Source organism: Mytilus californianus, unplaced genomic scaffold (genome assembly GCF_021869535.1).
Source record: "Mytilus californianus isolate M0D057914Y unplaced genomic scaffold, xbMytCali1.0.p SCAF_3, whole genome shotgun sequence".
NCBI classification, from domain to species: domain Eukaryota; kingdom Metazoa; phylum Mollusca; class Bivalvia; order Mytilida; family Mytilidae; genus Mytilus; species Mytilus californianus.
The window spans coordinates 70,131,808-70,148,495 of record NW_026262679.1 but is presented as its reverse complement, the minus strand read 5'-3'; the positions used below and the strand labels follow the sequence as shown (position 1 = coordinate 70,148,495).

At 32.8% G+C, this 16,688-nt stretch overlaps 1 protein-coding gene across 3 annotated transcripts in view; it reads left to right on the top strand.

Moving 5' to 3' along the window:
- Positions 1–16,688, top strand: part of LOC127734981 (cytosolic purine 5'-nucleotidase-like) — a 71,727-nt gene that overhangs the window by 2,232 nt on the left and 52,807 nt on the right. Inside the window, exon 2 of one of the 3 annotated variants that reach the window (XM_052245034.1) lies at positions 5,309–5,673. The exons of the other annotated variants lie outside the window; for them this stretch is intronic. The gene's annotated coding sequence lies outside the window, so the exon portion shown is untranslated. The remainder of the gene's footprint in view (positions 1–5,308; positions 5,674–16,688) is intronic. 3 annotated transcript variants of the gene reach the window in all.

The window sequence follows — 16,688 nt, the reverse complement described above, 5'->3', positions numbered from 1 at the left end:
TGTGTTTATGTTTATTGTTTGTTTTTTTTAAATCTACTTTGCTCAATACAAATACTAGCATATGGAACAAATCTCCGTGATTTTAAAAGCTTTCACGTACAAAAAATGCGAGCGACAATGTTAAGTCTTCATTCGACTTGAAGTTAAACAAATAGTTGACAAAAAAACCAAAACAAAAATGTCCAAGTTTTATTTCCGTTGTGATTGTTTTGAAACGCTATATATGCGGAGCTTCCGGGGGGCTTCGCCCCCCTGGCCCCCTACCAGGGCTTTGTCCTGGACCTACTGGGGGCCTTAGGTGGCCCCCAGACCCCTCGCCCTATAGTTTGTGATTCCACTTCATTAAGAAGGTAGCTACGCCCCTGTCAAAATTGAAATTGGAGTGACAGATTTATTTGAAAATTTTCTATTTCCTTAGTGGTGATGATTATAAGGCCAACCTTAAAAATATGTTTGTTTGCAGTTTTCCGACTGTACCTTCAGACTGCAGGGTCGGTAGGTAGGAAAAATATTTTATTTTATCAGCCAGAATAAAGTTTAAACAAGTAGTTTAACACAAACCAAGTTTCTTGTGAAGAAAAAACATTTTAAAACAACAAACACTGAAAACCAACATGAAATGAACAGGCATTTTCAAAAAATGATAGATATCCCTATATGTATAGTACACAATAAGTCATGTTGTAAGTTGGATCAAATAAACATACAATAAGTAGCCAAAAAGAAAGTAAAAGTTAAGCATGTAATATATGACCGCCGTTGATGGTAAACTTGGAATTGATAGTAATTAGCAAATACAATGTACACTTTATTTATAGTATATGTATGTTCATAGTATACAGATAAAGCGGGGGAAAATATGTCCTGTCCCCCAAGCACCTATGAAAGAGGGTAGTAATGCCCTTTAACGTCAGGCGTCAAACAGTCATTTCGGCTACCGTTAGCGTCAAATTGGTAAATTTTTTACTGTGATTCGTCAAAATATCCTTATCGTGATTCGTCAGAGGTCTCAAATAATTATCGTTACCATCATTTTTGGAAAATAACCCAAATGGAATAATCATAAGCGAGGATGACAAATGCGACTATGCATGGTACCTATAGGAAACAAAGGCATGATGATTAATTTTTTGTGGAAGGAAGAGAAGCGACACACAAAATGAGGTCTTATCGTTTAATAATATAGATAACCCTTCAGATTTGCAAGTATGATTGATAATCATTGGAGTGACAGATTTATTTGAAAAATTTTTGTTTCCTGATAAGATCTGTAGGACTGTATATATAAAGTTTGAAATTTACTAGAAGGACTGTATAAATGAAGTTTGAAATTTACTGTTCATTATTAGACATTTTGTAGATAATTAAGTCTCCCTAAACCATATCTATTCTTACCCCCACCCCCCTTCAATTTGAGAATGTGCTTTTATCTTGTAAACAGTCGAGATCCCCACCCCTAAACCATATATATTCTTGCATGGGACAATAAAACAAATCAAATGAAATAAAAGGCGAGTCCCCTGAGGTCACCCCCACCCCTTCGGTTTGAGAACTTATAAACGGTCGAGATCCCCACCCCTAAACCATATATATCCTTGTATGGGACAATAAAACAAATCAAATGAAATATAGGGGAAGTCCAGAGGGGTCACCCCCATCCCCCTCTGATTTGAAAACTTATAAACAGGTCAAGATCCCCACCCCGAAACCATATATATTCTTGTATGGGACAATAGAACAAATTAAATGAAATAAAAGGGGAGTCCCCTAGGGTCAACCCCACCCCCTCCTGTTTAAGAACTTGTAAACGGTCGAGATCCCCACCCCTAAACCATATATATTCTTGTATTGGAAAATAAAACAAATCAAATGAAATATAGGGGAAGTCTATGAGGGTAACCCCCACCCCCCTTCTTTTTGAAAACTTATAAGCGGTCAAGATCCCCACCCTGAAACCATATATATTCTTGTATTGGATAATAATACAAATCAAATGAAATTAAAGGCTAGTCCCCTGGGGTCACCCCCACCCCCACCTGTTTGAGAACTTGTAAACGGTCAAGATTCCCACCCCTAAACCATATGTATTCTTGTATGGGAGAATAAAACAAATCAAATGAAACATAGGGGAAGTCCATGGGTCACCCCCACCCCCCTTCTTTTAGAAAACTTGTAAACAGTCAAGATCCGCCACCCAGAAACCATATATATTCTTGTATGGGACAATAAAATAAATCAAATGTAATAAAAGGTGAGTCCCCTGGGGTAACCCCCACCCCCCTTCTTTTTGAAAACTTGTAAGCGGTCAAGATCCCCACCCTGAAACCATATATATTCTTGTATTGGATAATAATACAAATCAAATGAAATTAAAGGCTAGTCCCCTGGGGTCACCCCCACCCCCTCCTGTTTGAGAACTTGTAAACGTTGAAGATTCCCACCCCTAAACCATATGTATTCTTGTATGGGAGAATAAAACAAATCAAATGAAACATAGGGGAAGTCCATGGGTCACCCCCACCCCCTTCTTTTAGAAAACTTGTAAACGGTCAAGATCCGCCACCCAGAAACCATATATATTCTTGTATGGGACAATAAAATAAATCAAATGTAATAAAAGGTGAGTCCCCTGGGGTCATCACCGACCCCTCCTGTTTGAGAACTCATAAACGGTGGAGATCCCCACCCCTAAACCATATATATTCTTGTATGGGACATTAAAACAAATCAAATGAAATATAGGGGAAGTCCATGGGGGTAACCCCCACCCCCTTCTTTTTGATAACTTGTAAACGGTCAAGATCCCCACCCCAAAACCATATATATTCTTGTAAGGGATAATAAAACAAATCAAATGAAATATAGGGGAAGTCCACAGGGGGTAACCCCCACCCCCCTTCTTTTTGAAAACTTGTAAACGGTCGCGATCCCGACCCCTAAACCATATATATTCTTGTATGGGACAAAAAAAACAAATCATATGAAATAAAGGGCGAGTCCACTGGGGATCACACACACCCCCCCCTTTTGAGAACTTGTAAATGGTCGAGATCTCCACCCCTAAACAACCATATATATTCCTGTTTGTCATTTCAAGAAGATTTGAATGACATACAGGGTCAATCCATAGGCGTCGCTTATGCATATCACAAACCAATTTGTACTGGACTTTGCCCAATGTCAGGCGACCATGGGAATGACGAATTATTGGAGCTTTGTTTGGGAGACTTCGTAACAGCATCCTGTTACAATTATTTTTTGTTACTGATAAGTTTTATAGATTTTGAAAAGACATTGTATTAATGATAAATAAGATTTTGGATTTTTTTCTTCTTTTCTTTGGTAAATTGTTTGAAGAATTTTGTGGCAAGTTTGTTTGTTATTCTGTAAAAACTAATTTTCTGAATGCTATATATTTTTTTTTATGAAGTGAACTCCTTTAAAAACTAAGCTTAAATTGTTTATTAATAAACATATATTTAGATTTCTGATTTTGGGCCCAGTTTTCAAGTTGGTCCAAATCGGGGTCCAAAATTAAACTGTGTTTGATTTCAACATAAATTATAATATATATAGGGTTCTTTCAAATGCTGAGTGTAAACCTGTATTTAAATATTAGATTTATGGGCCCAGTTTTCAAGTTGGTCCAAATCAGGGTCCAAAATTAAACTTTGTTTGATTCAACAAAAATTGAATTTATGGGGTTCTTTGAAATGCTGAATCTAACCATGTATTGAGAGATTTTGGATTGTGGGCTCCTCTAACAAATTGGTCCACATTGAGGTAAAAAGGTTCCTAAATTAAACTTTTGTCTGATTTCATCAAAAATTGAATTCTTGGGTTTCTTTGATATGCTGATTCTAATATGTACTTAGATTTTGGATATTGGACCATAATAGGTAAATGTCCAATTTCAAATATTTCAGTTCTTTGACCACATTCATTTTGTGTCACATACCTATGCTGTGTCAAATATTCAATCACAATCCAAATTCAGAGCTGTTTTAAGCTTAAATGTAGTGTCCATACTTGCTCAACTGTTCAGGGTTCGACCTCTGCAGGAAAATCCGGTTTGCTGTCACTCTGACAGCCTCTTGTTTTTAACAATTTGCCAAACTGTACATTTTGTAGTTTATATCATTCTTTTTTTTATAAATAGCAAAAAGTATAGGTTACCAGGCTTTTTTCACGCGACAGATTGTGCAAAATTGTCAGATTTTGTATAGATTATGCATGTTAAACCCAATTTTGTGTGATAAAAAGAAAACTAAACAATAGAATTTTAAGATAAAATATGAAAAGATAGCTCTAATTGTATTCTTTCAGTAAAGAAAAAGAAAAATTGGGTCACAAAACTTGTTTTCTTGCTACATGATAGAATATGTAAATTCATAACACATTCCTGTATAAAAGTTACTTTATCTGAGTCATCTCCCCTTATTTGGCAAAATCGAAAAAAAATGAATCAGTCGAAAAATGTTCTGTTTTTGTAATATACGGTTGTAAAATTTGATAAAACACATGATTATCTGTATTAATATGAAAAGTCTTACAAATGAAATACATTCTACTCTCGAAATAAGCACATTTCATTAAAGATCTTACACCAATTGTGTTCTGCTATTTTACAATCCAAGATGGAGGTAGACACCAAAGCTACCTTAAGGGATAGAATAACCTGGCAAAGTACTATTTGCTACATTTTGTACATGTACTTATGGCCTTCAACACAGAACAGATTCCATAATGTATTGTTAAGTTATAAGAGCCTGGTAATGACATAATGTGAAACTAGGGTCAATCTAAGGAGTGCACTGCAATGAAAATCCCATAATGCTTATAGATCTCAACCGTCCCTACACAATAGCAAACATAGATATATATTTATGTTCATGATGTTAGAAAGAAATCAACACAGCTGATTTCTCACATGTTAGAGGCAGTCATTGGGTGTCAATGTGTCTTATACTTACATGTACATGTATGTTTGTTATGAAATTTTTCGTATGTGTCTACTTTATTCATCCATAAATGACATATTGTAATACATTCAGTCTGCAAAGTTGAAGTGGTTAAACCAAAATAGCAGATGTAAGTGGTACATGCAAATGTTAGTCACCTTTTGTAAGCTGTTTCTATACAAATGCTTGAATAGCTGACACTGGTGAAGGTACCAGTTGGGATTCAAGATTAGCTATATTTCATAACTTCTCCATTTTGTAGCATTAGTGTCGGGATCCGATACTTATGTTTAACAAAATAAATTAAAAATTAAAAAAATGTTTTTGGTACTATATGCATCTTTCAGAGAACCACTAGCTGGATTTAAACTCAAAACCTCAGAGTTGACAAGCTATTGATCACTGAAGATGAACAACTCAGACCAGACGGCCACTGAGGCCCCACCAGAGTTTGAAATAGATCATGTTTTATACATTTATACATGTATGAGGGTCAGGATGAGATTTACAGAATAGAGAATATTGGCCAGAAAGTGCATACTAAAGGACAAACAAAATATATAAAGAACAGAGAAAAATAGGAACTCATTAAATAAATAAAGAATAGAGAAAAGTGGTCTAAAAAATTAAAGAATAAAGAAAAGAAAACCACCCCATTCAGACCCTCATGTATGATCTCTTGTTTTTTTCAAGCAAATTTAAGAAGACTATGGTAATTTGTTTAGTTTATGTACATATATAACCCCTTAATAGTCTTGATGTTATGATCAATCAACCAAATTGAAGAAAAGTTTAAAAGTACATTGATCATGTTTATTATAATTGAGGAAAAATGAAGAATAAGTTTAAATGAAATTGGTATTTTAAATATAGGTTAAATTTAAAGTTGCAGCCTTTAATGTGTAAAATTTACAAACAAATTTTAATTTCTCGGAAGTTAAATCATGAGTATTTATAACTTTTATCAGGTAAGCAACTTTGTTACTGATATATCTTTAATTTACTGTGAGAATATCTAGAGTACATTGTACTCACATCTGTTTGATTAACAGAGCCTTTTGTTAAGATTTTTCCAAGAAAACATTTCTTGTTAGATATTTTTTTTTTTTAATTTTGAATATAAGTTATCATTTCCCTGTATGCAGCTGAGTACATGAAATTGAGAAGTTTCTTTCAGACTTTAAAAAAAATTCAATGGGGAATATATTGATAATGTGAAATAAAAGTTGAGTTGCAAGAATTTAATTTTGATAGAATCTGTAGTTAAACTTTGATGTGTGTATTGACTTGTATGGACCTACATCCTGTTGATGTTTATATTTTTTGCATTACGAAAGGCCATGCTTTTCTCAGACTGTTATGAAATATTTACACTAAATCTGTTCAATGTATATACATGTAATATATACTGATTGATACATGTTTTTATGCGGTCATATATTGGCATGACATAGGCGTCGTCGTCGTCCGAATACACATTGGTTTTCGCACAATAACTTTAGTTTAAGTGAATGGATCTCTATGAAATTTTACCATAAGGTTCAATACCACAAAAGGAAGGTTGGGAGTGATTTTGGGGGTTATGGTACCAACAGTTAAGGAATTAGGGGCCAAAAATAAGCATTCTTCTAGTTTCCAGACAATAACTTGTGGAACGGTGTATTGATCTCTCTGAAATTATACCACAAGTTTCCATACCACAAAGGGATGGTTAGGATTTGCTTTGGGGGGTTATGGCTCAAACCGTTTAGGAATTAGGGGGAAAAAAGGGGGGGAAAACAAGGGTGTTCTGGTTAATGGACAAATACTTTAGTACAAAACATAATTTAAAGCAGTGTAAGGGAGGTTATTCAAATACATCATTTGAATTACCTCCCTTACACTGCTTTTAAATTATGTATAAAGTAATGGTTAATGAACAATTAAGACAATTTAAAAGCAGAGAAAGGGAGGTAATCCAAATACAACGTTTTGATTACCTCCCTTACACTGCTTTTAAATTATGTTTAAAGAAATGTATATTTATAAAGGAAGACCAGTAAAAATATCTGCAAATGTTGCATCAATTTTCTTTTACAAAAAAATCCATATGAAAGATTTGACACCATATTTTAAATTCTTTTATAAAATAGATTAAGTTAGAACTATGGTAAATTTAAATGGGTTAATTATGGTTGCAAACTCCATTGGAAATTTGAATTGAGATTATGACCATATCAATTTTTTTTCATTTCAGATTTCAGAAATTAAAGAAAAATTCTTCAAATATTATTTTTTTTGCAAAAAAAAAAGTGTGGGGGGGGGGGGGGGGGGGGGTTAATACGCAACAGCATAGTGTATTGCACAAAAGCAAAAAGAAAAGGGGGGGGGTACATTTTTTAATTTTTTTTGTGGGGTGAGGGGGGGTTAATTCCCAACAGCAAAGTGTATTGCACAAAAGCAAAAAATTGAATATAAATTCAAATAATATAACCAATTTTAAGTTCTTTGACTACAGTAATTCTCTGTCAGAAACCTTTTATGTGTCAAAAAATTTATTACAATCCAAATTCAGCGCGAATATTGGGTCCATTTTTGCCCCAACTGTTCAGGGTTGGACCTCTGCGGTCGTATCGAGCTGCGCTCGGCTAAGCAATTTTTTTAGACTGGGAAAATTGTTTTTTTAGTTAAAATTGGCTTTGAACTAGCTTTGAATAACTATGATTTCTCTTATATCTGTACAAGCACGTTCCAATATTTTTTTATGCCCCCGCTGTAGCGGAGGGGGCATTAAGTTTTATCCTTGTCCATCTGTATGTACGTACGTACGTACTTCCCAAAATTGGTTTCCTTTCTCTAACTTTAGTTTGCCTCAACCAAATGTTATGAAACTTATACACAATGCTTATTACCACAAAACACAGAACAAGTGTGAATTTTGGTCGCGTCACTTTTACTGTTCTAGAGTTGTGCCCCTTTACAAATGGAAAAATTGCTGAATTTTTCGTTTCCGTTCTCTAACTTTAGTTTGCCTCAACCAAATGTTATGAAACTTATACACAATGCTTATTACCACAAAACACAGAACAAGTGTGAATTTTGATGGAGTCACTTTTACCGTTCTAGAGTTATGCCCCTTTACAAATGGAAAAATTGCTGAATTTTTCGTTTCAATTCTCTAATTTTAATTTGCCTCAACCAAATGTTATGAAACTTCTGCACAATGCTTATTTCCACAAAATACAGATCAAGTTTGAATTTTGGTGGTGTCACTTTTGCTGTTCTAGAGTTATGCCCCTTTACAAATTGAAAAATTGCTGAATTTTTCGTTTCCATTCTCTAATTTTAGTTTGCCTCAACCAAATGTTATGAAACTTCTACACAATGCTTATTACCACAAAACACAGATCAAGTTTGAATTTTGGTGGCGTCACTTTAACAGTTCTAGAGTTATGCCCCTTTATAAATGGAAAAATTGCAAAATTTTTATTTTTTTGTGTGTTAGTGTATGGATCTCTCTGACATTGTACCACAAGGTTCCATATCACAAAGGGAATGCTGGGATTGATTTTGGGGGTAATTGCCTCAAAATTTTAGGAATTAGGGTCCATAAAAGGGGCAAAAAACAAGCATTTCTATATGGACAAATACTTTAGTACAAAACATAATTTAAAGCAGTGTAAGGGAGATAAATCAAATACATCATTTAAATTACTTCCCTTACACTGCTTTTTAGTGGGCCCCACTATCAAATTGGTTCATATTGAGGTCAAAAGGGTCCAAAATTAAACTTTGTTTTATTTCATCAAAAATTGAATTATTGGGGTTCTTTGATATGCCAAATCTAACCATGTATTTAGATTTTTAATTTTGGGTCCAGTTTTCAAATTGGTCTACATTAAGGTCCAAAGGGTCCAAAATTAAACTTAGTTTGATTTTAACAAAAAATGAATTCTTGGGGTTCTTTGATATGCTGAATATAAACATGTGTTTTGATTTTTGATTATGGGTCCAGTTTTCAAGTTGGTCCCAGTTGGGGTCCAAAATTAAACTTTGTTTGATTTCAACAAAAATTGAATATATGGGGTTCTTTGATATGCTGAATCTAACCATGTATTTTGATTTTTGGGCCCCGTTATCAAATTGGTCCACATTGAGGTCAAAAGGGTCAAAATTAAACTTTGTTTGATTTCATCAAAAATTGAATACTTTGGATTCTTTGATATGCTGAATCTAACCATGTATTTAGATTTTGGATATTGGACCATACTAGGTAAATTAAAAAATTTTAAGTTCTTAGACCACATTCATTCTGTGTCAGAAACCTATGCTGTGTCAAATATTTAATCACAATCTAAATTCAGAGCTGTATCAAGCTTGAATGTTGTGTCCATACTTGCCCCAACTGTTCAGGGTTCGACCTCTGCGGTCGTATCAAGCTGCGCCCGGCGGAGCATTTTATTATACTGTGGAAATCACCAGATTTTTTATATGACCTCAAAAAATTTGCGTTTGTATATTGCTATCATGTCATCGTCGTCCATAGACATTTGGTTTCCAGACAATAACTTCAGTATAAGTGAACAGATCTCTATGAAATTTAACCACAAGGTTCAATAGCACAAAAGGAAGGTTGGGATTGATTTTGGGGGTTATGGTCCCAACTGTTTAGGAATAAGGGGTCAATAAGGGGCCAAAAAAGGCATTTTTCTAGTTTCTGGACAATAACTTGGTATAAGTGTATGGATCTCTATGAAATTGTACCACAAGGTTTTATACCACAAAAGGAAGGTTGGGATTGACTTTGGGGGTTATGGCCCAAATCCTTCAGGAATTAGGGGCAAAAAAAGGGGGGGAAAACAAGGTTTTTCTGGTTAATGGACAATTACTTAAGTATTAGTCTATGGATCTCTATGAAATTGAAACACAAGGTTCCATACCACAAAGGGAAGGTTGTGTTTGACTTTAGGGGTTATGGCTCAAACTGTTAAGGAATAAGGGGCAAAAAGGGAGGGAGGAACAAGGTTTTTCTGGTTTAAGTATTAGTCAATGGGTTGTGGCTTAAATCGTTTAGAAACTAGAGGACAAATAGGGGCCAAAAACAAGACTTTTCTAATATTGGCTAAGCTGGTTCTCACAAACATTATTTCCGATCTATATAAATAAACAGCAAATACTGATATATATGGCAGGAGTTACACACCAAACAGGGTGTGTAAATTATTATATTTAGTTTGTAAACATATTTACTAAGTATTGCACAACAGAAAGAAATCTTCGATTGAAAATAAATACAAATCTTTTAACCAATTTCAATGAGGATTAATTTAAAGTCTTGAATTGTTTGAGGTTTTTACCATGTATTACTATATATTGGATATTTGAACATTTTTAAATAGGTCTACATTGAGGTCCAAAGGGTCCAAAGTAAGACTTTGTTTAATTTCATCAAAAACTGAATTCTGGTGGTTCTTTGATACATGTATGCTGAATATAACTGCATGTGCATTCAGATTTTTAATTTTGGGCACTGTTTTCAAATTAGTCCATATTAAGGTCCAAAGGGTCCAAAATTGAACTTTGTTTGAATTCATGTTTTTTTTTTTTTATATATGCTTCATCTAACCATTGGATTTTGGATATTGGACCATTAGGTAGATTAAATGTCCCATTTCAAATTTTTAAGTTATCTGACCACATTTATTCTGTGTCAGAAATCTATAATGTGTCAAATATTTAATCATTATCCAAATTCAGAGCTGTATGAAGCTTGAATATTGTGTCCATACTTGCCCCAACTGTTCAGAGTTCGACCTCTGCGGTTGTATCCAGCTGCTTCAGGCGGAGCACATTTTTTAGTCCCCTACCGACTAAGCCGAAGGGGACTTTAGGTTTGCACTCCGTCTGTCTGTCTGTCCGTCCTTCTATCCATTCGTCATTCCGGCAAATCAGTTTTCCACACTTTTTTCTTTGTTCTTTAAGATATTGATTTGATTTTATCATGACAAGTTATAGATCAAGTTCAAATTTTGTTCCGGTCTGATGATTTAGTCCAGAGTTATCATGGTTCATATCTAATGTTAGAGTACCACATTTTGTATGTTAAACCATATTTCTGTACAAAGGGAGATAACTGATTTTTTAAAAGACATTTAGTTAAATTGTTTGAAGTGTTTGTTATTTTGTATAAACTTATTTTGTGAATGCTATATATATAAAAAAAAAATTATGAAGTGACATCCTTTAATTAGATAATAATGTATTTTTATTAAGGTATATTTTTCATTACATTACATTGTGTTTAGATAAAAGTTGTTGACATTTTATAGATAAGTTACAAATCTAAATTAGTTTGTGACAAATGAAAGAAAAAATATTTGGAACTATTAATTATATTTGATTATAATTTGAAAATAGATATACATTGTATTACATCATATCTAATTTTAGAGAACTATTAATCATATCTAATGTAAAGAGTGTTTTCCACACTTTTTTCATCATGCTTGAAGATATTGATTGATAATTGGTATATAGTTTTATCATGACAAGTTACAGATCAAGTTCAAATTTTTGTTTTGGTCTGATAATTTTGTGCAGAGTTATGGTCCTTGGACTTGAAAAATTCACTCATATAATCTGTTTTAGTCATGCTTGAAGATATTGACTTGATATTTTCTTTTTGTTTACACCATGACAAGTTATAGAACAAGTTAGCATTTTGTTCCAGTATAATGAATTGTTACCCGGTAGGGGACTATGTATTGCCATGCAATACTCTCATAATGCTTGTTCTCTATGAGATGAAACATCTTGGAACGCAGCTATGTACATTTGTGTAAACAAAACTAAATATCTTTTTAAATGTTACATATCTCACCACAAGAGGTAAGGTTTGTTAACCACCAATATTTACAAAGTAAAACCTGTAAATTATAAGTTTTACACACACACAGAAAAATGTATAATATGTTGCCCCTGATGTAAGAATTAATGTAACCTTCAACCTTATTCCCTTTATTACTTATATTTTTATATAACATATTATGTTGATATATATGTTAATAAACATGATCTGAATAAAGATTATACTAAAGGCTATTTTGTCTATTGTCATTTATAAACATGAAGGATGTTTATTGTTAATCTTCTTATCATTTGCAATCTTTTACTTAGATTCAGGTTGTGTTTTTTTACAATTGTATCTTAGTAATTACTTAGTTGAGCTTGATATGCTAAAGATACAGAAATGGAAGTTCAGTAGGGGAATTTAATGTGTTTGAGAGTTCATGCGATGTTTTGTGTATTCCAATATAACTTTTTTTTCAAAGTAAAATATAAAAATTGTAATAGTAAAATCTATCTTGAAATATTTGACTAATGATTGAATTTAGGTTGTACTCTTAAATCTCATGTGTGTGTTATGAACAATGGAAATATTCAAAAGAAATAGATCAGGTAGATGTACATGTAGATAGTTGTGTTAGATAAGAAGGTCAGTAGTAAAAGACTTGTGTTAAAGGCCATAAGTGATGTTTATGATGCTGAATTGCATTTTTTTGTTTAAATACGACCGCAAAAATTAAAAAATTTTTGGTCGTATATTGGTATGACGTTGGTGTTGTCGTCGTCGTCCAAAGACACATTGGTTTTTGCACTCTAACTTTAGTTTAAGTGAATGGATCTCCATGAAATTTTACCATCAGGTTCAATACCACGAAAGGAAGGTTGGGATTGATTTTGGGGGTTATGGTACCAGCAGTTAAGGAATTAGGGGCCAAAAATAAGCATTTTTGTAACTTCCAGACAATAACTTGTGTGTAAGTGTATGGATCTCTCTGACATTGTACCACAAGGTTCAATATCACAAAGGGAAGGCTGTAATTGATTTTGGGGGTAATTGCCTCAAAATTTTAGGAATTAGGGGCCAAAAAAGGGGCAAAAAACAAGCATTTTTCTAGTTTCATGACAATAACTTGTGTGTAAGTGTTTGGATATTTCTGAAATTGTACTACAAGGTTCCATATCACAAAGGGAAAGCTGGAATTGAGTTTGGGGGTAATTGCCCGAAACGTTTAGGAATTGGGGGCCAAAAAGGGGCCAAAAATAAGCACTTTTCTAGTTTCCAGACAATAACTTGTGTTCAAGTGTATGGATCTCTCTGAAATTGTACTGCAAGGTACCATACTACAAAGGGAAGGCTGGGATTGAGTTTGGGGGTGATGAATCATAAGGGGGTTCAAAAAATTTGGGGGGGGGGGATTTTTTTTTTTTCTTTTTTTTTCTTTTTTTCCTTTTTTTTTTCTTTTAAAATTTTCCATTTTAAGTTGGTTATTTCTGATTTATATTCAAAAGCAAATAATAATGATATGGTAGGAGATACACACCAAACAGGATGTGTAAATTATTATATAATAAGTATTGTGCAATAGCAAGAAATTTTCAATTGCACAGTATTGCACAATAGCAAGAAATCTTCAATTGCACAGTATTGCGCAATAGCAAGAAATCTTCAATTGCACAGTATTGCTCAATAGCAAGAAATATCCAATAGCACAATATTGCGCAATAGCAAGAAATTGTCAATTGTACAGTATTGCGCAATAGCGAGAAATATTCAATTGCACAGTGTTGTGCAAAAGAAGATACTTCGTATAAATTGCTTATTTCTTGATCAATTTCAATGGGGTTTTATTCTTGAATTCTTGGGGTTCTTTAATATGCTGAATCTAACCATGTATTAAGTTTTTGGATTTTTGGGCACCGTTTTTAAATTGGTCCACATTGAGGTCCAAAGGGTCCAAAATTTAACTTTGTTTGATTTCATCAAAATTTGAATTATTGGGGTTCTTTGATATTCCGAATCTAACCGTGTATTTAGATTCTTAATTTTTGGTTCCGTTTTCAAATTGGTCTACATTAAGGTCCAAAGGGTCCAAAATTAAACTTAGTTTGTTTTTAACAAAAATTGAATTTTTAGGGTTCTTTGATATGCTGAATCTAAACATGTATTTAGATTTTTGATTATGGGCTCAGTTTTCAAGTTGGTCCAAATCGGGGTCAAAAGGGTCCAAAATTAAACTTTGTTTGATTTCAACAAAAATTGAATATATGGGGTTCTTTGATATGCTGAATCTAACCATGTATTTAGATTTTGGATATTGGACCATAATAGGTGAATGTCCAATTTAAAATTTTTAAGTTCTTAGACCACATTCATTCTGTGTCAGAAACCTATGCTGTGTCAAATATTTAATCACAATCCAAATTCAGAGCTGTATCAAGTTTCAATGTTGTGTCCATACTTGCCCCAACTGATCAGGGTTTGACCTCTGCGGTCGTATCAAGCTGCGCCCTGCGGAGCATTTTATTGATATATCAGTAGTAAGAACAAAATGCTTCAGGATGATTGACATTATCACTTATGACCATAGTATAACATTAAGTTGTGGAAAAGAACATGGAGATCAGCTACAGGGGGTAGTGCCATATATTTGTAAGTAAAAATTACATTGAAACTTGTTGGTGAAGTATCAATTGTATTTATTAAAGAATCTCTTCAGCTAGTTACATTTTAAGATATAGAGAAAGTGGATCAGTGTACAAAATTTTTATATCTGCATATACTGTAAGTTCAGAAATTTTTGCGATGTTTTTATTATTGTAAAAATTGCGACAGAAAAGGTATCTCAGATATAAATTCTCATTTTAAACTTTGATAGCATTATTTTTATTTAGCATTTACAGACGTCGCAATTGTTTATCTCACAATTTTGTCCATTCTTCAAAAATCACAAAAATAAATGCATGCATCTGCAAAAATTCTGAATATGCCTGAGTACACATGAAGCTATATGATATTGATATTGATATTCTAGGATTATGTTAATGAACGGATTTTCTCATGTACATGTATGGATATAATTAATGTATCAAAATGAATCTAAGAATTCTTAAGTATATTACATGTACTGTTATTTTGTGGCATTCAGTTTTTAAAATTTAGTAGTTTGCTAAGCACATCTTGTTCTTGGTTATTGATTTTCAGATTTTTACTGACTTTCTGTTTTATGGTAGTAATATTTTTTCATCAATGATGCTATTTTTTTATGCATTTCTTGAGTGTGGAGGTCATGGGTTCGATTTCATGTTGGGTCAAATCAAAGACTTTGAAATTGTATTTGCTGCTTCTCCAATAATGTAACATTTTGAAGTAAGAGCAAAGAATAGTGGGCTCTATGTCAAAATAATTGGTTTGAATTGAGTGACAAGTCTTTCTGTGTTCTTTTACCTTTTGAGCAAGCACATTAAAAATCTGACTGGTCATGCCTTTCTTTTTAGAAGCAGGGTTTCTTCCCATATCATTAACATGTTGTCATCCTCATTTGCCTCTGGATGTTAAATCGCCATAGTGGATTTTAATGTACATTGTACTGCAAAAATACAATTGTTATTGTTCTCTGTGTAGTTAAATCACTGAGACCTTTAAATTTCTTCTAAGAGAAATCTATCACTCATTGATTAATTTACCAGAGTAAAAAAAATATCATCTAAATAGATGAAAATACATGTTTCAACTCAAAAAAATTGCATTTGATGTTGTATTTATTCAATAACAATAATATTTTTTCAATCTATTCAATATAAACAATTAAACACAGATTTAATCATAAAAAGTTGATTTCTGACAATATTTTTAGCATTGTTCCTATTGAAATTTGCATTTTTTTTGTTTTTTGTTACAGAATACATTTAAGAATTTAAACATCGTCATTTTCCAGTTTGAATTTGTCAAACACTGATAATGTTTGGTTAAGGTCTAGCTAACTTGATTAACAAAAATATACGTTTGTACATGATGTACATTGTGGTAAAATAAAATTACATTACATAGTTTATAATTTAAATACTTCAATCTCATTTAATTTACAAAATGTTTATTAAAAAAAAAAAAATTGACAGAGTAAATAATATAAATTTTAAAATATTGTTTACATGCTCCATCTGTTGCATTGAAATTGTTACACATTAGACTATATTGTAGATTTATGCTGCATATTTGAAAATCCTTCTAATGAGAATGTTTTGCCAACATTATATTTTTATTTTTTTTGACATTTGTTGAGTCAGAATCCACTAGTAATATTTAGTGCAATCAACTTAAATGTTATGCATACCACTGTTGATAAACAAACTTGGATGAATACTTGTGCATTTTATTACTGTGCAGTAATTGCATCAGAATTTGTTATTTATTGTATAAATGAGGTATTCAAAATTTTACATGATAGAACAGGTTTTTGGGATACGAGTGCCGTCAGTCAATCTGTAGACTTTTACCATATTGACTCCCTTCCAAGACTCTCACGTCAACCGTTTTGTGTTTACATTAATAGGAACAACTCAGATTCTTAAGATTGTCCTGTTATAAAAAGTAAAAACAAACAAGAGATTGAATTTAAACAACATTCTGTTAAATTTCTTCTCATAATCCTCCTGTTTTGATAACTCCCTTTTTTTATTTGCGTTTATTTTCCAATACGGAAAATCAGAATTAAGCAGTATTTATATTTAGGGTTTTATATATTTAGAATCATGTCAGAGAGGGAATTCTGTAACCCGAATAATCCAGTCGTCATATAACAATCACTTCGATCACTCCATTAACGCTGGTCAACCGGAAATTAAAAATATGCTGCACCATGGGATCAATGTCTCCTGATGTATGGCGTGAAAAAAGGAGGAGTT